The sequence below is a fragment of the Varroa jacobsoni genome, unplaced genomic scaffold (assembly GCF_002532875.2).
Source record: "Varroa jacobsoni isolate VJ856 unplaced genomic scaffold, vjacob_1.0 scaffold_1391, whole genome shotgun sequence".
NCBI classification, from domain to species: Eukaryota; Metazoa; Arthropoda; class Arachnida; order Mesostigmata; family Varroidae; genus Varroa; species Varroa jacobsoni.
Window position 1 is genome coordinate 108719 of NW_019214293.1, and position 22797 is coordinate 131515.

The window sequence follows — 22797 nt, forward strand, 5'->3', positions numbered from 1 at the left end:
TTCAACGCTGTACAATTCAATAAACAACACGGAACTGCTATTTACGTACGTACGTACGTACGCTTATGATTTTTTGTAACTTTCGCGATCTGGTCACCGCAAACATCACGGTCAGCAGTTTTGGCTGTTACTACGGCGCCTGGCAACGGTGTTTTTTTCGTCGCCCGACTATTTTTTTTATCATTATTGATCTCTGTCGATTGGGCGAACAGTCTTGCATTGGGCCGTTGCAGCGGACGGAAAGAGCAGCGAACGAACGCTATATGCTGTATTTGGTCTGGTCGAGTTGTTTGGGTAGCTGGGTGTCCCCACTGGTCGTTTGAGTGATGGCAAAAGCGGTGTTATTAGAAGCTCTGCGAGGCTGCAGCTTTTGGAAAAGTTTCACTGCTTCTACTGGCTATAGCTGAAAAAGTAAACGAAACAGGTAACAGCTTGTTATCGTAGCGGTCGTTTTTTCTGTAGTCCAACATCTGGGCGTTGGTTGTGGGCCGTAGACGACGATATAAAAGCCTGTGGAATTATTCATTTGGTCTATTCGTATGATAGATTGCAGGTCCGTCTTTTTACTTTGATTGTTGACATATGCACAAGTTTTACTATTTACAACCACGTGCTTCAGGCGGCCCAAATCTCGGCAGCCATCATGAATTTACGAAGACGTCACTGAATAAACCAGCTTATTTTACAAATGCCTTTGTTATTGAATATTTCTATTCGTACTAAGTTTACTAAAGATGCTGTACGTGTTTTTGCTATATGGTTAATGATGCTATTGTTGCAGTTACCAGTTTTGTGATGCCCAGGTATCGATTAATTATAACTGCAGTAATCACGACACAATTGTATATACTATGGCTGTTGCCTCTGGCTGAGGATGAGGTCAATTTTTGATTGCGGTGACTAATGGCTGTCGATTAGAATCGGCAGGAAAGACCAATCTCCGTAACTTTAAAGTTACGACACGTTCTGCGAAAGCACCCCCTAGTGCTATCCTACCGTCAGTGTTTACCAAATGTATGTAAAAATATTTGCGAGTTAATTGTATAAGCGATGTAGACCACAGATCCGAACAGCAGCGATCATTCATCGAATGACTAACTTAAAGGCCACGTCTTATTTTCATGTGTACCTTAAATAGGCCATCATCTCATCACAATCATTACCACTATCAACAAGGAAAATTGTTGTAAATGTAACCGAAAAACTGGTCACTAGAGGCGTGCGTTTAAGTTAGGTCTGTCAGCTGAGCTAATCTACTAAGTAATACACACGAGTCAAAATTGCCTCGATATTTAAGCTCTGATTGACATGAGCAACCGTAGATTATATGTCTTCTGCTTTTTTCCCACGAAACAGAATCAGGTACGCAGCCACTTAAAGCTGCTGTAGAAGCCTTCGACCGCTTATACAATAGTATAATAGGGCCGATAATTATGAACTAATTATTATATTTACTTTATTAGTTCCTCTTGTATTATACGATTTGCTTCCACTGATTGATGCTATTAATTATGAGGCATAGGTAAAGTTTGATTTCGAGCGACTTCGTGATTTTTCTCAGTAGTCCCATGGGTCCCTGAGAGACCCATGGATGTTCTGTGCAATTTCTCCATCTTGTTCGCATCTTTAAGAGGCTCAAATGATCCGTTGACTTGAAGAGACAAATTTGAAAGCACAGACATATAGGCACAAACATAGCCAGACTCAAACACATACAAATAGGCATATATGCATACCAACTAATGATATATAATAGATTCTACTTTTGATCACGATGGCCGAGCTTTAATCGTGATGACATCTTCAGCTGTAGCGGCTTCATCGGCAGCTTATGGCTATCACCAATTACTATGCTTTTACCGAATCATACGGCCGAAAACTGCGCAAAGCGCCTCTCAATATAAAGCGGGGCGGCCGCCGTTGTTTTGGCCTCGGGCTTCCCAGACCCAGTAAGGATAGCAGAAATAAGTTAGGGGCGATGTTCCGGAATCAAGTATGATGGTGACAATGATCTAATTATCGACAGAATTAACTTGCGACAGAATTGAGACAGGAACAAAAACTTACAAAACGTTAGCCGCTCAATGGTAGCGTTCAACCAACTGCAGTAATAGCTAATGCTGAATTGACTGTTGTTGACAACTATAAGAGAACATAGAACCGTTAGCGAACGATCGACTACGGGATGATTGATGGCTCGTTAGCAGGCCGAATCGCAAGCCGACCTCAACATAGTACATATTCTCAAACTTTCAGCTCCCAGCCCGGTTCCGCTAATTGTACAGACGAGTAGCAGCTGATCGGGTTCCAAGCTACAGCGGCGAACGAAGATCAGGATAGTTCGTTCCGAGCACTTAGGATTTATTTAGTTTGGGCTGGCTTGTTGTCAATGTGTTGTAGACGATTTTCGCTGCATTTTCGGTATGTCCAGCTGTGACTCTGAAATGTCTGTTGTCAGACTACTCTATAACATTTGAAGTAAGACGGCATCATCTGTCAATGCCTTCGTGACGTAACAACATCATTAGAGACACCAGCTCAACAAGCACGACTCGATATTAATCAGCATCGCCGAAAGCGAATAATTTACAGTGACGAGGAGCTACATTGCCGTGAACTAGCCAGTCAAGCGGGCGAACGCTCAGTCGTGTTTACGACCCCCCCCCCCCCCCCCTCCCCTGCTCCCCCAAGTGTCAACACCAACAACGTTTACGTCAACGGGGCCATGGATTGCTGAGGCGAACGACGCCATTAGTCAGCCGAGCTGCGACAGTAGGTAGGCACGCAGGCAGTCAGGCAGAGGCCTACTGTTAAATGAAAGATTTGGACCCGTAAAAACACAGCCACAAAGAGAATGCTGCCGCAAAAACCGCCCTCGCTATAGCTACTATAACATATATAACTTGTCCTATTACCGCTACGACTAGTAACACTATTACTACTTCCAATGATGATAACGCTCATAATCATTTTATAAATAAACAACATGTCTTATATATTCATATATGTAATACCCATCCTATGCGCAATGACTAGCATTTGTTTCGAATTATGTAATTTTTTTTTCCAATTTTTTATTTGTCGTCTTTCGCCACTTTAGCGGTTAGCGTTTCGCCTTTGTTTAAATCAAGCCAAACATTTGAACAGCAGCGAGGCGGGTATTTGACGTTGGAGGCCGTCACACTTGCGTAGGCTATAAGGATAGACATATGTGAATTTTCTACGATGGCTGCGTGGCACATTAAGGGACGGATCGGGGTGGTAGAATCTCGTCGTTTTCAGAACCATACTATATGCATCCATACTATAGATGTAAATATATTAGAACGATGAATCAATGCCGATCATTATTTGTGTGTGACGGATCTTTTTTAACACCTCTTTGCCGTGCGTGCTCACGGGTGAAATGGGCAAGGCATAAAAGTACCAATTGTTGTTGTCAATGTTGCGTGTGCTTTGAACTGACGCGTTTTTGTAATTACTACTGAAGACGTATAATTAACTTTTTTTTTTTTTCAGCAAATTATTAGAGACCCAATAGGGAATATTGGTTGATGGTGAGAGTATGACTGTAATAGTGTTGACCAACAGACGCATTTGTTACGTTTAAACGAATTGTGTAAATATCAATGGAAGGTGCTAGTTACGGCTAGTGCGTTTTAAAAGCAATGGCCAGATCCTGGCATATATGTACGTTGGTTAATTCTTTTGTTTGCTGTCAGTGATTAGTAAGAAGGAATGGCTGTTTCTGTAACTGATTTTATTATAGTTCTGTTAGTTCAAAACACTGTTATCGATTTAACCTCGAAGGTACATAAACTAAGAGCCATTTTTCGTATGTTTCCTATACACCTATACACTATAAGTTTAGACACCCTTAAAAGCATATAAAAGGAATCAGCATATCAGTTGCTTGGGATAGATCACGGTCAGATCTCTTGATTTCCTTGCATTTCAGGAAAAAAGTATAGGCCAGTAAACAGCCAGCGACGAATAATCGCCTCACCCTCAATCGCTCGCGCCTCCTACTTCACTCGGGCGTTTTACAGTAGGATGCCGGTTAGGCCATCGTCACATGTGAGGTTGCCGTTATTCAGAGGCTGTCTGCTTATTTCGATAACAGAACCGTACCTCGATGGCCAATTAAAACGATCTCGCGGATAGGGCGCTATTTACCGCGTTAAGTTTAGTTGGGGTTAAGAATTGTCAAATTTCTTCCACTCTCTCTCCCTCTCTCTTTAAGCCATGCGTTATTAACGGCCGAGTCACGCAGAGTAAACTGTTGCAGCTTCGTTGGCGCTTCGTTGATGGCAAGAAACCGATGCCGGAACGTGAGGTAAGGCGCCCCAGTTGGAGAATCTATTGTTAAAGTAAACACAGCCACTGTCCTTGTGCTGGCCAGTTGGTGTTCATAAAGCAGCTACGGCTGGCTGTACGGACCGACGTGAGGGCCTGATGAGTCGATATTTAGGGTTACACAACTAAGGTTTCAAATGATAAAACGAAGACAATAACCAACGAACGAGAGACCGATTGATCAACTGGCGGGAACGGTGCAAAATCGAAGTTCATAGAAACAAAGAGCAGTCCGAGTATCTACAAGCGTTGGTAATTCATTAATGATGTACATCTCGTTGGACAGGGAATCATTTGGAAGTCGGTTGTCGTCGATTAATCGCTTATGATTTTTACGCCCATTTACGTCACAAAAATGTATAGTGCTTGCTTTACTATTGTTGTTGCTGTGCTTGTTCCTGTAATTTTGTGGAAGCGGCCTATTAATGATAACAATTATAAACTCATTTGTTGAAGGTCAGCGGCAGATCTATTCACAAAGGCAAAAACGGCATTAACCCTAGCCCACAGTCGCAAAAGCCCCGCGGGCAACTGTTTAAATTTTCTCTTTTTCATATGCTTAATCACTTTGCGTTTTGCCAGCTTGTCTCGTTTGGTCGTCCTTGCCTCGAGATCTTCCCCGTTCTTTTACATGCCCCTTTTTATAATATAATAATTATTATAATTATTTGTAAACTTTCTTCAGTTACGGCTAAGCTGTATCCCCGTCGTCTTCTTCATGCGGTTGTTAGCTACTGTGCTTCGCTCGCATCGGCAGCAAAATAGGCAAACAACCCAAGTGTCAATTATTAGTTTGTCCTGACAATCCATCTGCACTTGGTTTTCTCTTCTCTTTGTGCATCGACATCGGCGACATTATCACTTCTGTCATTTTCCATAATGATTTGTCCAAAATTCAGTTTAGCTTCGCCTAAAAGTCTTCAGTTCCAAATTCTTCTCTAGCCTTCTTCGCTGCCCCCCATTTACTCGCCACACCATCCATCTAACTACCCCTCCCTCCCTCGCTCCCCACACACGACGCCGGGCACGCACGTATACCATGTACCGAGTCAATGCCATGATCGCTCTTATACAGTAATAACTGATGTTGATTCTCGTCAGCGACGTCGTATGACGCAATCAGCTCAACTGAGCGAATGCCGTGTCGCAGAGCTTTGATGGTCCAACAAAAATTCTAGTCACAAAGAAGCTTAAGCAAAAATCGCACAGCGCGCCTTCCTGTCAACGTATAGAAGGAAGGAGGTAAGGGTTTCCTTTGCGTCGCCGCCTTTGCTGCGGATGACCCAGCCGTAGGCACCGGTCTCGCCATAACGACGAAAAGAAGTATATTGCGTCATGGTGGTTAATCGATGCTGTTACCGATGGTCGTAACAGCTACTTACTAGAATCTTACTCTGTACCGTTGTGCAGGATACAGCGTATCTCGTCAAGACAACAAGCAGGACCTAGTATAGCTTCGTCTTTTTCGACGCAAAAAAAATGTCGCCGTTCTTGACCGTTGCTGTACCATCTTTGCAATATATATATATACGTATATACAGTGTCGAACAGACTGGCACAGCCCGAAGGCGATCGATCCTGTGTGTATGCTATTAGAACTATTCAGTATGGGGCTTGGACGTGTGCGGTGTCACCTAATGCATCATCGCAAATCACATGTGAATCGCTTTGGCTATCGCACGGAAGCTGGCATTGAACAACTGTTGGAAAAGTATGAGGAACGTAATGGTCATAGGCGTCACAGATCGCTATCACGGTAGCGATGACAACAATGACAACGCAAGCACGCTGCGGCAAAAACTACCATTTCGTCAAAATTGGGAGCGGTCATCGTTAATATTTAACATCGTGGGGACGTCGCGTTACTCTTGTAACAACTAGTACGTTTACTAGCAAGCCAGACGGCGACCGACTCAAGATCGAGACTATGGTCAAACGCCAGACGGCATGAAAGTAATACTTAATACAAATATATCCAGTGAATTTTTGTAGCTGACTCGATTATAAGAAATAAATAGCCTCGGAGCAATGCTATATCTTAGTATATATATTAGCACACCGCTTCATTACCATGTTCGTTCAATATATATCACAGTATCCCAGCAGGATTTCAAATGCGTAAACCCTTCCGCTCACCGTCTACACGATGAAGTTTCATTGACTTTCACGTAGACCGTATGCATATGCCCCTATGCCGTGTGTCGCATAAACAGCTTGATGTTCATTACTTTTGGCAGTGTATGTAACGAGACCTTCTTTAGCTGTCGAAGGAGGTCTCTGTAGAGTGTCAGCTATAACTAAGTGGTACCCAGACATGATCTAAAGGGGCTAACCCTGTGCATGATATAAATGACGTAGGCTTGCTCAGGCGCCCTCAGGCGGCGACCAACTACGGTGGGAGACACGATGTGATCCACCTTTGCCCTCTCTGCATCTCATTGCCTCTCCTTCTTAGCTCACTACTCTTTTATTGCGTGTCGCCTTCTTCCCTTTTGCAGAAGCTGCAAGCGTTGATATCTGATTCGCATTGCAAATTACGAGATGTTAGACGGATGTCATAGGCAGCTGAGCCCAGCTGCCGGATCCGACCCGTCACCGCCGACCAGTTAGGCCGGGATGCTACAGTAGCAGCTACGCGTTAGTACATACATTTTGGAACATCCATTCGCGTCCGTTTGATGGTGACTGTTCGTGGAAAATATGAGCAAAAAACGTACTACTAAAACAGCAGCAACCACAATAGCGATTCTGACCGACGACGCAAAACATTGCGAGGACAACCAGTGAGTAGGAACGAAGGCACTAATCGTAAAATCTCGCGCTTCCTCCAGCGTCGCGTCTTTGGCTGTGCCGCAATAAATAGTAACGTTGTGTCCTTTGAACTGCAAATGAGCTACTATATATCTCTAGAAATTTCGCACCATCGATAAGATTTCTTTACGGATGAACGGAAGAAAAACTGCCTCTAACATACTAGACAATGCGAAAAGTTTAGGGGTCGATGGTTCTAATGAGCGGTTGACTAGCGGGCAGATATATTCCGCCTACTTCCATCGTAGCTACTGCGCGTGACAAAAAAAATCGACTACGGTCGAAATAAAACTAACAAAACTCTCTCAATGAATGACAAGCATGTTAGTTATCGCTCTGCTGAATCTACCTACAAGAGGGTTACGCATCTCTGCGGATAGAAACTGGAGCCCGTGATAATCAGCTCATTATTATTACTATTGTTGTTACGTTGTTTTTTTGCCCTTACCTGACCCGCAAGCTGTTTGCACCGAACAGTAGCGGTAGCGCTCTAGTTATTACGCTTGCTGATTATATGGGCTGAAATTCGTGTGTCGCCGATTCCCATGATCCTAACGTTGTCCTGTCGTTGTATGTGCATGTAAAATACCATTAATATCTCTCTAGTATGGATAAGCATGCGTTAGAGATGTGGCGAAAAACAGAACGACGAAAGATACCGGTTAAGGAAAGCCTTAAGCCTCAGTCGTTATTGTCTTGCGGGTGTATACGTACACCACGCAAAACGTAAACTTTAAGTATTTACATTTTCCTTTACTTCATAAACATCGAACCTCGCATTGGTCTCACTTCTGGGAACATCGTATACTACGACACGCAGAAGTCAGCGTCCCTGGTTGGCTTCACCACAGGCTTCAGTTTAAAATCAACCTCTGTGAAAAAAGTTCAAACACCTAACCCAAACCCACTATATCAATTGTTTGCCTATGGATGTTTTTCTTGCACTCCTGGTCATCCCATAGTTTTTGACGGCTTGCGAGCTATTGTATCTCGTAGGTGACACGGAGTCGTGCATGCATACACGTGTACATGAGATGTACTGTATTGTTTGTAGAGTAACAACTTTGATAAGAAACATAGCTTGCAGCTGGCATCCAGTGGTTTAGCTCCAGGTAATAACAAGAACGGGCTTAACAATACGTAATACCGTGTAATTATGAATGTAAATAATTCTGTCATTGAGCATTGTATGATATCCACTACGATACCTTCTACGATAATATTAATACGTAAACTGACTGTACACTTGTGTAGACCACGCGCTAAAGTGTAGCCAGCCAACAACGAACGACTTCCAGCTGGGTCGACACTGACCTGACCTTATAAAACAATAGTTAATGGGGCGACATCACCAAACAGAAAAGGAGGTTAGATCCAGATATAATGGATGTCGTTATACGAGGGAATAACCGACGGTAGTTTTTTCGCTTATCAAAACGTGTTGTCTCACGCAGAAGTAACTGCCTTTGTGCTCATGAAAAATTAATACCATTGTAGATTTACAACTGTATACAGATATTACCGTACATAGAATTTTTGAACACGGCAGGCGACATATTCATTCGGGAAAAAGAACATTTAGAAATCGACGAAATATAGAATCCATCGCCCCAACAAGGACTTAAGCTGATTGTTTGTGAATTTAGAAAGACGTATTTCTGTTGCCCTTGAGCGGCGCCAACCATATCCTAAGGTTAGTAGCTACATCGAGGCCAACCTTATACGCGATTGTATTACTTCGTATATTCGTAATACACTGCGTCTATCTGAACACAGTTCATGGTCGAAACATCGATACAAATCGAGCTAAACACAAATCAGATAGTAAAGCAAAAAGTCGGGTTCGACGCCACTAATTCAATGGTTAATCTTTGTACTATGCGTTACTCAGGGTCTGACACATGGAAAACAGCAAACGACCTTCGCTAAATGTACCTTTTTCAGGAATAAATTCGACTTCTATGTTCTATTTCCAATCGGTGCTCGCTATCAGCCAAACCCCTTTCATTCTTTCCAACGAAAAAGTATATAAATCCCACAGTTATGACATATATGGTGGCATTATTGCTAGATACAGAAAGAAACCCGAGAAAGAAACCCTCGCATTTCCCTATCTTTTGTCGTCATCTTTCGAAAGATGACTGCATTGCAGAAGGAGCTGCTTTCGTCGACATCACTCGAACGAGAAAACTGTCATAGGTATTTTCCAAACGCGAACACTACGGCCCGTCCCTGCCTATGGGGGCATGCAGGTAAGACAGTTAGCCAACTCATTCCAGTCTTTCTATCGCTTCGTTGATCACCATATGCCAAGCATTCACTCATCGTCGTGCTGATAACGGTACGGACCGCCGCTGTCCGGCCCTTGCTAATGGGAAGGGCTTGCAACAGTCACTGGCTACGACAGCAACAAAATTAAAATAAACAAAAAAAGAGCGAAGGTGGCAATGGCGGCGCAGAAAAGCCGACGAGGTGCAGCAGCATTGTTCGCCGTACTCGTTGTAACTGTGACAGAGGTACCTGCGATGTTGTTGTAATGCAAATGGTGTTCATGGTCGTGGGGTAGCAATCGCAAAGAGACGGACTTTCGAAAAGCCCCACCGACGCCTCTGCGGCCCCGTTGATTGTGAGCCACTTACCTCCGAAGAAAATGTACCCCGTGGTTGCTGTTGACAAAGGCATGGGCATACAGCACAGGACAGCATGGCATAGCAATGTCGAGTGTTGATAATGCTAAAGGCATAGCAATAATACAGCCGTGTCAACCTAACTACAAGCTTTGTCCTATTTACTCAGCTGCAATGGCCCTGCAGTGACGTCATAGTAAGACACCTTCAAATACGATGGACTCTGCAACGACATAGCCGACAACATAGCTTGACTGCGTCGTGAACAACAAATAAGCAACAAGAGCAACTAAGATCATTGTCTAATCGGCAAGCTGTTGCCATCGCAAACGATGAGGATCCCTGTAAGACGTTTGTCTGCCTTTAACATAGCCAATATATTAGGCCATTTTATCCGATAGGCGCAGTTGGGCGTTCGCAGTAATGAAGGAGCGGCCGTTTATTTCTGAAAATGCCGCCGCACTTTTTTGAGCGCTCACTGTCGCCAGTTTTGCGTCTGTCTGAAAAAGCGTAATGTTCCGACCGCGCAACAAAGTGTCAGCTCCAGAGCAGAGGAATTTGTCCTGCTCACATCTATATCATTCCCAGTGCAATCAGATCCATGGCAATCTTCCGCCTCGACTGACTATGTCCTTTAGCAATTAGCCGCCGCTGCTGCTGCTACTGTTATTTTTGGTAAACTACACCTCTTCTAATCTCTTCTGATGTGGCTGACTTAATTACTGACGTATTCACACGTAAACCATATTCCACCAATGGTAAGTTTGTATGAAAAAGTTCTTCTTTGGGTCATTCAAGATGAACCGATCACTAATAGACAAAAATTCGCGTAACTTGAATGGCAATCGCAACGACAGCTGAAGCCAGCAACAACTACTTATGGGACACAGCTAAATATATATAACGGTGCGTGCTGAAAGCATTTCTGGTCCCTACTTTGACAAGTATGTATCCCTGAAATATATTGATCCCGGAGGGAAACAATAAGCCAACGCTGAAGTGAAGCGTAATGGTGTTTCAGGAAACGAAAGTTTGGAACGGGTCGAGAAATTGCCGGTAGCGTCGACACTACACACTTTTAACAACCACTACTGCAGTCCGTAGTTGTGTTAACCTATACGATCTCCTAGGCATATAGAGACACGTTTCTTTCTAATATATTCAAATGACACACACGTGTACCAGTGAATATAACAACAACAGCAACAACAAAAAAGAAATAATCATCCTTTTCCTGTAGGGGGCGGCAACGCCCGCCCTCCTATCACTACTATTAGGCCAATGAGGAGGTCTCTGGGGCCATGTTCGTAAGTGTTGCAGACCTTCGCAGACTGTCCTGTCTGTTTTCATGTCGTTCGCCTATCTGTCCGGTCCGGCTACAGGCTTCATCTGTAGACATTTCACCCCCGTGAGTACATACAACTGTATGGTACAGCTTACATTTAGACAAACAACTCAAGTTATCGCAACGAGTTAATACTGACAATTGTTAGCTCATGGAAGTGTAGCGTAAAGGATAAGGCTACCACACAATAATTGAGACGATCTCTCTCCGAAAGGGATCTGAGTGCTTAGACTATGAATTTGACTTTAATCGGCTTAATCATTGGTGTTAGCTTCTTCTACCTATGGTATATAAACATCTGTTAATAACAGAAATAATATTTGTTTAGTTATGCACCTTTTTGTATTTGTACGAAGGTTCCCAATATATATGCAGGACATTTGAGACTACAGAATAGAATTATGCTAGATTTTTTATAATTTGCTTTCTCCTAAACGGACAGTCTAAATATATAAGTATTTTTGTAATCCAATCATGCTTTCAAAACCTTTTATAGCCGTTGTACATAAGAGCATTTTCCTACGAAATGTAACATTTGACTGCAACAGTTGTCTGCGGTTCACCGCACATCCGTAACCGTAATAGGTCCGAGTACTCGACCTTGTCGCAGACATTTTATCATCCGTCTACAGACATTTGTGCAGATTGACAAACAGCAAGCATGAAGCTGGCTTTATTGGCAGGAACGCGTCTCAACGATCAATGGGCGACAGCAATCCTCCTTCGTTGCTGACCTCGCCACGAAAATCCGTCTGCTTGATACAAAATTCAGCGTCGTCAAACTAGTCATTACGTACGCTGTCACTATCACCGCGTGACGCACGTTTTCGCGTTTAGTTTTTACAAGTCGTAGTAATCGGGCCCTGCTGTCGCTCACGGCTTTCTCGCTTGTAAGCTTTCCCTTTTTATTCAAAATTTCCAGCCCCACACCGCCACTGGTGCCAGCCACAAATCATCATCATAATCATCACCATCAATCAATCAACATCCTAGTCGTCGTAACAGTCATGATCACAGTCATCATTATCATTGTGTGCCGCGATCGTCTGCTTTTGTTCAATGCCTTTCCCTTTTTTTTTGTCAAAATAGCGGTTTACATTACACGATGCGCGGAAGACTGAAAAACCATCACTGTCATCCATGCACGTACGACGCCCCAGTAAAAATATGTGGTTCTTTCGCCTTCTGTCAGCCCTTCTTTGCTATTACTTTTATAAGTATCGATGCCAACCAAATAACGTGTATCGAGCTATGGTTACTGAACTGCTACAATTTCTCACCTGTTACGGACAGCTGCCCTGGTGCGTACCTTGAATGAGGGAGTGAATCTCCAGTGCAAGCTGGTAAATGCATAGCTGATAAGCTGAGTGATAATCTGATAAATTGCGGTTGCGTATATTTCATATGGTGTCATCTGTTGGTAAGCAGTAACAGCAAACCTGTCTACCTGTCACTCAGTGCCCATCGGCAGATACTGCAACTGTTGCCCATACAAAGCGTGTAGTGACGATGATTATAAATGAATATGGCAGTAGAAATGAATTCTAGGTCACGTAATGGTCGAAACGAACTGGGTTAAAACCGTGTGTTGATGCGCCGAAGTTGACTTGCAATGGAGACCTGTGTTTACACGAGTTACCCCAAGATGGCGCTATAGTATACTTTTCCTTATTATTACTTATTTTTATAGCAAATATCCATGCAGGAGTTGATACGCGACATATCGTGGGATAGCCAGAGCCATATTAACATTAATGATTGGTTGCGTTGTTATTGCGCTCGCTTTTAGGACATAAACCAGTCTAGCATCTGGAACGACTTTAAGGAGAAAGGTTACGAGTACGAGGTATTCGAACATCCAAATGTCATTGTGTTAAGTCGGTTTATCTTCGGATTTCGTTGGTGGGACAGGATAACACGATAGGAATGACTTCAGTATGGTTACTTTTCATAGTTCCACGAACTACCAGGGTCGTTTGGTGGTAAGCGGTTATATATATATATGTATAATACTTATATATGTATATATATAAGTTGACGTTACTGTCATTTACGATAGCAATATTAGTGCATTTTTTGGCAAATTCGCCTATTTTCCTGTAGCAATGACAACCTGACTAAAATAACCGCCGTCGAAAGCCCTCATCGCCATTATTTCCATCATTGTCGTCAACAACAGCAACAACAACGTTGCCACGACATCGAACACGATAGGAACAATTGTTTCGTGGCCATCCACTGCATGATACCGTTATTTCATCAGCTTCAGCGTCTTCACTGTTATCATTACTCTCTTCGAATCCTTGTTGTTATTGTTGGGTTCTGCTGCCCACTTTTTCCGCCTGTTTTCTATTTAAAAAATATTTCTTCTTTTTCCTAGTGTTTTTCATCCTTTCGTGTGCCATTATTGGTTTCGCTTATGGCAGCTCGCCCCAGCCCAGTTGTCATCGGGAGCGCTCGGGTATCTTTGAGCAAAGCTGGGCAGCGACAGACATTACCTAAAGATTTAATAGGTTTCGTCGAATGGTTCTTCATCGTACAATGCATAAAAGAATTGTTGCTCGAAAGTTTCAGTATGCTAATATCTGAAAAATTGTCGCCCGATTAAACCTACCATTAGATTGGGTAACAATGAAATGATTTGGTGGCTAAGCAATCGCCAAAGAAATGTTAGGCCATAATATAAAAAGTGAATATGTGGTCAAGTAGTATTCACTCTGTATGGTCGGTTCGTTACGATTGGTGGTTATTGTTAGTTAAGGTAGATCCGCTGTGTTGGGTCTCAGATTTGCCCCATTACCTCGCCCACTTGCTCTAATTTTAATGGCGCTCTTCTCCCTTTAAAAAAAAAGAGGAATGTCCACGGTGTGCCAACAAAACAGACAGGTAGAAGGAGAAGGGTCAAGGTAGTGTCAACATTTACTATACCAGCTGTCCGATTTGTGTCACCGCTTTGCGGCTTACGTACTTACACTGGTCTAATTATCGTTATCTACAGCCTCCGTGCTAGTTACTACTACGACGAGCACTGTGTGTAGTTTTAGTAATCCGTACGAGAGAAAGATACCCCAAAAAGTTAACTAGAAGATACAATTGAAGTACATGTACTCATTTAACTGCCCCCCAAACTTGCAGATGTTTTACGACCGTAGACAATACCTGCGTTCTTAATGCGGTGTGAAAAACAGCTATGTTTACGGATTAAACGATATACACTGAGCGCCAGGTGAACGGGAAAGTTGTATAGCCTGGGCAATCCCCTCTTCAAATTTTCCCACGATTGGTATCAGTAACGCAACACTGATTCCTATCATGGCAAACAGCCAATGACAAACAGACGAGTTAAGTACAGATGACTAAACAAATTGACGTTGTAACTGATTTGAAAACCGGCGGTGATAACAAAGCTTAGCATATATTGTACATAGTATCGTATCTGGGTGTAAATTCTCCAGAACCTTCTCTATCTATCCTTGGTCAGTGAATGCGCGACGGGGTATTTGTATGGAAGATATATAGTAGCTACAATCCGCTGGATGCTGCAAAAGAATTATGAAGAAGATGTTCAGTGTTACTACGTTTGACCGTAACAGAAGTGCAGCTTAAAGGTACGGATGCTATTCGCTAGCAAGTCAGTTACTGTAAGTTCGAATAATACCAGCCATTTAATATATAATACTTAGGCATATACGTTTTGCTCTGTTTGTGTGAATGTAGCAAATTAATACTTTGCATAATCAAAATATATTCCGAAGCTGTCTGCTTTAGGCCCGCTATTGTGGCACATGTAGCGTATAGCAGGTAGCGCCACTAACGATAATATCAGCTGAGGCCTGCTAACGGGATAAGCGAAGGCTTTATTAATGAGACCTTCAGGTAGCCATCAATATTCAATCGTAGTGCAGCCAACAACAACTTACGCAGCGGTTGTTATTCAGAGTTTTCTTTCACGGTCACCCAGATCAGACCGATTGTTATCCCACATGCTGAAGATACTACTGTTTTCGGTTTGTTCGTCACAGTTCTCTCGGCGACGAAAACGCTAGCGCCTTCCACCGTTCAGAATTGTTTTCTGTTGCGTCTGAAATTTCTATGCCGCGCTTATTCTCCTATAGCGATGCCCGCTTGATTCCATCCAACTTGCCACCATTCGGTGTTTCAAAGACCATCAACGAGCCAGCGGCACGAACGATAAGTGCATTCGAAATTCTATCTTCCATCATTGCGACTGATAGTTCCAACTTGCAAAGCGCGATTATACCAAATACTTTATTGAGTAGCAGAACAAGATAGAAATGCCTGAGATAGTTTCACTACAGGCAGCAACGCTCGGGGACCTCCGTCCTTTCGGTCTTCAGCCCTGCAAACATAAAAAAATTACGTAAAAATCCAACACACAGTCGTGTATATTATCTGCTAGTACCCGGTCTTTATTCCTTCTCCTATTCTCATAGGCGTCTCACTCGAGAGCTGCTTCGGCACCAGCTCGACAGAATCCCAAAAGGTAATAGTAATAATATTAATAGCCATCTAAGGGTTTGACTCGAAATATAGATTTACACAAATCGATATCATGGCCGTATCGCTGTGTGGCTATGGTCAGTGATTGATTTTCTGTTGTTTTTACCAACTCAATTCCCGAAATCAGTTTCGTTCGCTGATATCATTCTTTGCTCTGGCAGCAGCAACTGCAGGCCTTCTTCGTATCCGCGGTCTCTTCGGAGACGGGCCGCTTCCATCCGCCGCGTTTTGGCTGGATGGCGGTTGTTTTCACCGTTGTCGTAGCGGCGACGTACGTGGCCGCCACTGTTGACCACCGCTGGCGATTGGAATCAGTCGAATGAAACCGTGTGGCTCATGCACCGACCGTCAGATAGCATCGTCCTTTTTCAACAGCGGTTCGACGCTGAACGTAGGACGAACTGTTGTTGAAGGTCGAATTCCAGAATAGGCGTACAAAGCTTTCCGGTTTCACTACAGATTTCGTACCTATATAAGCGCATTTGTACATTGATCACATAAGGTTGATTAAGTGTTACATCACCAAGATCTCTCCGTCAACACCAGACTGTTCTTATAATCTCCTTTTTTTTTCTGTGGAAATTTCGGCATGCATTGGCGCCTAATGTGATTTATGTATCTATATATTTCCATTACATTTACGAACAAGCCTCGTTGAGCAATTTTCTTTAGCCATCGCTTGTGCCTAAATGAAGCCATTGAGGTAGGTACTTTCAAGGTAACGTGTATGATGCAAATGAAGGGGCCGAAATTTTTGTTGCTACATACTTGTTAGTTCTATTGTCGTTTGAGCTTCGTGTTCAATATCTATGCGTTATAGGTAGCATTCCAGTTGCCAGATGTTTACCTTAACACGGTGGTATCATGAAATAAAGTTCAAGTCCGAGCCAGTACTGCCATAGATTTTCTACTTTTGCAACGTTTTATATAATAACAGAGCACTTTTTCTATCTTTAGCAACAGGTGGTTCTATTTGAAATGATCACATTAAAAAAGGAAAATAAAGTTTTCGGAGTTACACTTCTAATCGGTCAATTTGAGTCACCGAGTTCTCATTTTAGTGGTACTGACAGTCCACTATTTAAATGATGACAATTAATGATGCGTATCATTAATTATAGTTATTTGAATTCATGCATATTACGATGTCGCGTTTGGCCCTTTTTTTTTTTTTTTTGAGGGAACAAGCAGTGGACCGTGCGTTTGTCTCCTTTATTGTATCATTATGGTGGCATCAATAAATAGTAACCGCACAAGCCATTACCGAAATTCTAATGCGATATCAACAAAGCAGAGGAAGCTGATGAATAAAACGCGTCTGGTTTAATATCCTATTCTGGAGACACGTCTATCAACGGTGGACTAATGGAGTATGCTGTTTTCTAATAGCGCGCTTCGATAACGACGTAGATGCTGTGCCTTCATCCAACCGATTTACGTTAAGACGAAGAATCGCGCCGTAAGCGGGTGTTCCATGTCTCCCAGCCATCATCAACGAAACACTATATAGATATAGGGGATATTTAACGTTTGTGGTTTTTTCAGCTTTTTTCGATTCTTAGCCCACCTTCGAGATCAATACTAAATAATGACAGGCGCGTTGCGTATTTCAGCAAAATATTTGCCTTATCGAAGGACGTAAAAGCTACCAAACGGACTATGATAAGTACAACGCTCAAGTAACTGTAACAACAATAGACCTTTCCCGTCGTCAGCCGGAATCTGTATCCCTGATCAATAATTTTTAGAACGGCTATTCACATCAAATTCTAGCAAAATTTCGATTGAAACCGTGGCGCGTCAATAGGAGCTTTATCTATATTTGTGCGCATGCTGTTCTATAGTCACCTTCTGTAGCAGGTTTTCCCTTAATTCGTTTCTGCTGTAAGAACATAAGTAATGTAAAGCCCGAAACAGAAAGATTCCATAGCGGTTATAAGAGTTACCGTCTTCAACGGTCGTTTTGCCTAGCTGTTTACATCTCGTCCATATCATCATGAATATTGTTGTTATCACCATTAGAATTACTTGTGTTACAAGCTGCTGCTATCATCATTTCTTGCCGGTTGATTTCAGGGGCTTCGTCTTTCTGAAAGCCTGCCAGTCCCATCCCTATAGTCTTTCATAATTCAAAGAAGACCGCCTGCAGTCACAATGACACCGGGCACATCTAGAAAAATAATTGATTTTTTCGTTTGTTTTTGTCGGTACTGTTTTTGTAAAAAAGAAATCAACAACATCTATTGCGTTGTCTATATTAAACAGCAACGCTCGTTAGTGAATGAGTGAAGTCTCTATGAAGTATAGGAGCAATTGTTAATTATTGTTGAAGCGTCTGTTCTGTACCTTTGAATTCATCCCATTGGCGCGTCGGACACCTCCCTGAACCATCGTCATGAAGTTAATTTCTGCCATCATTGCGATTAGTCAGGCCGAATAACTACTGGGTTTCACGGCAATTATTGTGCACAAGTGCCAAACCACCTGCTCGCCAGCCCGGAACTAGAGGGTTGTCGAACGTAGCGTGACGTGGCAACGAGCGAAGAAGATATTGTTCTTGAGAAAATTCGTCGGCTTCTTGTAAGTTATCAGCGCTTTTAAAGGGTTACAGGATTTACCAAATTAGGCACTGCTCTGGGACGTGAGTTCGCCTTGCGTTAAACTAAAGGAGTTAAACTAAAAGAGCCAATGATATTTTAGCTTTATAATCACGCTGACGGTAGATGAGTGGGAAAGAAGTTGACGTACGAAGGCGATACAAACACGACTTCGTGAAGGAAGACAAACCAATTTTAATGATGTCGTTTTTCCAGCAAAAGTTCCCACTGAACTGCAACGCGTTATTGAAACGGTTTTTTCTCTTGCTTAAATATTTCCAATTTTTTTTCCGAGTCGTACATCTAGTATTCCATGACATAGCTGGCTCTTAGTACAAAACGAAGTTCGTCTATGCCCAAGTTCGAACCTAACCATAACCTATCCCCGTAAGGCTAGCAAAGCAAACACATCACCCACTAACCTAAAATCAAGGCTACCCAACTGTATCAAACTTGCCTAACCATTTTTTGCGAAGTCAGAAGACCCGCGATATTTTGATATAAACGTCCGAAAGTTCTCTGTTCCGGATGATATATATGGACACGTTTTTATCGTTACGGATACAGAGATTTCAATTGAACGTATTAACGGTGCTATCGAAAATCATCTAAATCCTCGAACTCAGTCGTCGGACCTATGCCCAAGTTCTTGTCGGTATGTGAACAGCTTATGAACATAAAGCCTTTATGTGTCCCGTCGCTAACGATCATTCAACGAACTTGCATTTCACCGTTGGTCGAAGCAGTTTCGGCGGTGTTGCTACTTCATATCATATATATCATAGTTGCATGTTTTTGCACAAGACAAAATGGCGCCCCACCACATAGTGCTATATTTATAGTAAATGTCATCTGCTTTTTCATGTTTTTATTAATAATAACAACGATTGCGAACTTCCCTTTTATATCAATAAAAAGTTCTTGCTTTAGCTATCCATAGTTATGGTACCTATTTCCATTAAGCGATATTTGGCCTGTTACAATCACCGCATTACGTCCAGCCATAAAATTGAAATTTTTGATTGTAGTAGCTTTTTTTTATGTTTTTCTTTCATTTTTTTTTTATTGTTTCTCCTTAATCATTACTCACGTTGCTGTTTTGCTTCCCAGGCTAAGCACAAGTGTGTCTATGTTTAAGTCTATTTGAAGCGGGAACTTTTGGGGAATAAAGATCGTCTTTGTTCGTACGCCAATCTGTCACTTGGACTTCCTCTTTTGTTAAAAAAAAAAAAAAAAAAAATAGGAGTTGGATCTCCTGATCGTTATGGCGCTTACTAGAATAGTCCTTTTCGTCCTTTACTTAAATTACTCGGGCTAGCAGGTTAATTGACTTGTAAGTCTAAGGTACAAGCCACAAAACTGTAAACTTTTATAGCTACCAAAGTATCATGTCTCTATACGTGGCGCGCACATGCTTTAGGTATGGTGGTGGAGTCTAGGCAGTAGCGTAATTGGACGGTACTTTCATAATAATTGTGACTCAAGATAGTAATTTTTCGCGATAATCCTAGAAACAAACCACGTTAAGTTATGCTAGCTTAATTACAATACGACTTAGACCCCCAAGCTTTGCGTTAGCCCAGTGCACGGGGTTCGATAGATACAAGAACGTCCACACTTTACAGTACGTATGTCCCAGTTATCCCATGTGGTCAAGACATTTGGTCAGAGCTTACACCAAACGCTGATGTAACAGTAGTTGTTTAGACGTCATTTTACCCATTCTCTGTCTCAGCTGATACTATCAAACTAGCTGACGCCTAAATAGTTTTATATATCTATGTACTCGTTGTCTATGGTTCGGATGTATTTCAAGACAGGTCACCAGTACAGATTAGGGAAGTCGTGTCTGCGGTGTTTTTGCTACTTGAGCGTTAGTAGAGTCATCAACGACTCCGGACTGAATTTATCAAATCCATAATTCTATCTCACAATGGTACTAATTGTGATAAACGAATAGAAATTATCTCTCTACATCAACTTTAGGTCTAATAAATGCATAATGATCATACGAGCTTCGTTCCTATCTCATATATCTCTTTCATAATTTTATTCTTGCGCCCATCTTCACCTCATCTATCCTCTTGATTAGAATTTTTTTTTACCATTACGGCCCCCCCAGTATCCTTGCTTTATAACAGGTCTTTACATTCTTCTTCATATAACGGCAATTCATCGCCTCATCGTTACTGCTACTACTGTGACAGCGGTCACAAAAGATGCGGCATAGGACCACGGCTAGATTTACGTTACTCATCTAGCTACATTCTTACCTCTTTAATATGTAGCTCTATATATACACTATAGATACATACTGTTTAGGGATGTAGGGTTATGAATCCCTACTCTGCGTTGCAGTTTACCGTTGCTGTCGTTAAATAAGAATGGCAACCGAATGAGGACTACCGAATGCGTGAATACCGCCGACTTCTTTTTCCTTCTGCTAAACCTGCTAATGCTGCTTCATGCAAGGGACGGCCTTTACCGTTGTTATTCGCCAGGATAAACGAATTACTTTTTCATGAAACGCTCATCTTCGTAGGCGTCTCATCATAGCAACAGTCAGCAGCAGCAGCAGCAGCAGTACCAGCGGCGGCGGCGGCGGCGGCGGCGGCGGCGGCGGCGACGGCGGCCCTAACATCTGCAGCGCCGCCAAATCCTTAGAAGTAATAGGTGGCATTAGACTAAGGGGTCGTTAAAAGTACAGTCACGTCTGCTGCTCGCCCTGCTTGCAGGGGCATCCATGCAGCTGCGATAGACGAAACAGACGCCTGTTTGGGCGAGGTTTTCGTTGTAACGTTGGCGTAGTTGCGGACATCTAGTCAACTAGACTATCAGCTCTTCTACATATAGTTTGCATACGCTATACCAAAGTTTAATGGTCTGCTAGTGATAACGATGGCGGTCAGAAGAAGCGTCACCAAAGTAACTTTACAAACCATTTATCGATTAACGCAACTACGGTAGAGAGCGCTCCGCTACTGCAGTAAAAGCTGTTGTACCTGTCGTTGCTATTTGCATAAAAGACGGCTTACTTATGACCGAGAACGCTCGTACCAATTCCACTTACAGTAGTAAGCACTACAAAAATTCTAGAGGGAATCTAGGAGAAAGGAATCACACTACTGATGAGTGAACAAAAAAAATTATCTTTGATGTATTTTACCCAGCTGCTATAACTGCCTCGTTCACCCCTAACGAGAGCGTGACTCTAATACAGTATAGACACACAACCATACGATCAACAGACATATAAGCCAAGGTCGTACTAGAATCATTCACTCGTCTTCTCCAACAATCTACTACCTAACTCAAGTGACGAATGACGGGTTGTGTCCACTTGACGTCATTTTAACTCTATGGAGCCACGGTTGTACTTCTTGCCAATTGAACATGACTCGGTGTGTCTGTGTGTGTTTGTACTTGTGTATAGTAAGGGAAGAACTGATAGCTAACGACAAAAAACTGCAGATACATGTCTTATTGGCGAAGATACACTGCTGCGGAGAAGCAAAAAAGGTCATGGACACTTATGGGCTGAATGAACAATCCAGAGGCCTGCATCGGAGGGGTTTAGATCTTTGAAAGCGTGTCAGCCATAGGCCAGCGTATATTCCTTGACGCATTGCATGCGTAACTTTTTCATTTTTATTTGCTACCGTCGTTACCAGTGCTATAGTGCCTCTAATAGTAGCGTCTATAACAGTTTGCGTGTGGTGTATTGGCCTATGTGCGGGGTAACCTCATTCCGAGCATCCTCAGATGGTTGGGTAGAAGGAAGCTGCTACTTGGGAAGTCTATAATACATTGCTAGACAATAATGGGTATGCCATATAACGTACGGTCAATAGCATCTATACATGGGACCGACTGACGAATGACACGTAATCGTTCGCCGTTTAAATATTCAAAGCACAATTCCACCAGTCCGGCGATTGTATTGTTTTCATGATGAACACATTCAGCAAGTAGGTAGAAAGATCGTTTACGGCAGTCTGCCCCTCTAGATACGAGGTGCATAAATGGCTTGAGGAAGCCCCCGATCAGAGTAATGTTACAGCGGAAATTGTTGATCATGACCCTGTTGACTTTCTGGATGCATATAAACAGCTGCTACGCCATCGTTTCTGCCAAAAGCATTGGCTATTTGCAGAGACCTGCTTCAATGACAAGATGCGTAATATAATACGAATCATTTAACCATTGCGTTCGTACTTCGTCTATGGAATTGCCCGTTCAACTGTAATGGTTGTAACAGCAGAACCACAGGAGAGATATGTTTACTTAATTATAGATCCGTTAGCCTGGTCTGGGTTAGGACAGCATAAAGTGAGCATACGCAGATGACAGCCACTGCTTCCATCGATGGCGTTCTACACATACGTACGTCACTGCGAGAATAGTAATTTGCGTCTAGACGAGTTACGTGAGCGTGTCTCGCTACATGATACAACTAGCAAAGCCGATCAATATAGCCTCGATGGTTCGTCTTTCGTAGCTGTTTACAGGTACGCGACTGCTGCCACAAGATCGCGCGGGG

The 22797-nt window shown here is 42.7% G+C and overlaps 1 protein-coding gene across 4 annotated transcripts in view; it reads right to left on the reverse strand.

Annotated features, from left to right (window-relative positions):
• LOC111269511 (uncharacterized) overlaps positions 1 to 22797 on the reverse strand; it is a 121890-nt gene that overhangs the window by 85048 nt on the left and 14045 nt on the right. The window contains exon 2 of one of the 4 annotated variants that reach the window (XM_086972127.1): positions 15060 to 15499. The exons of the other annotated variants lie outside the window; for them this stretch is intronic. The gene's annotated coding sequence lies outside the window, so the exon portion shown is untranslated. The remainder of the gene's footprint in view (positions 1 to 15059; positions 15500 to 22797) is intronic. 4 annotated transcript variants of the gene reach the window in all.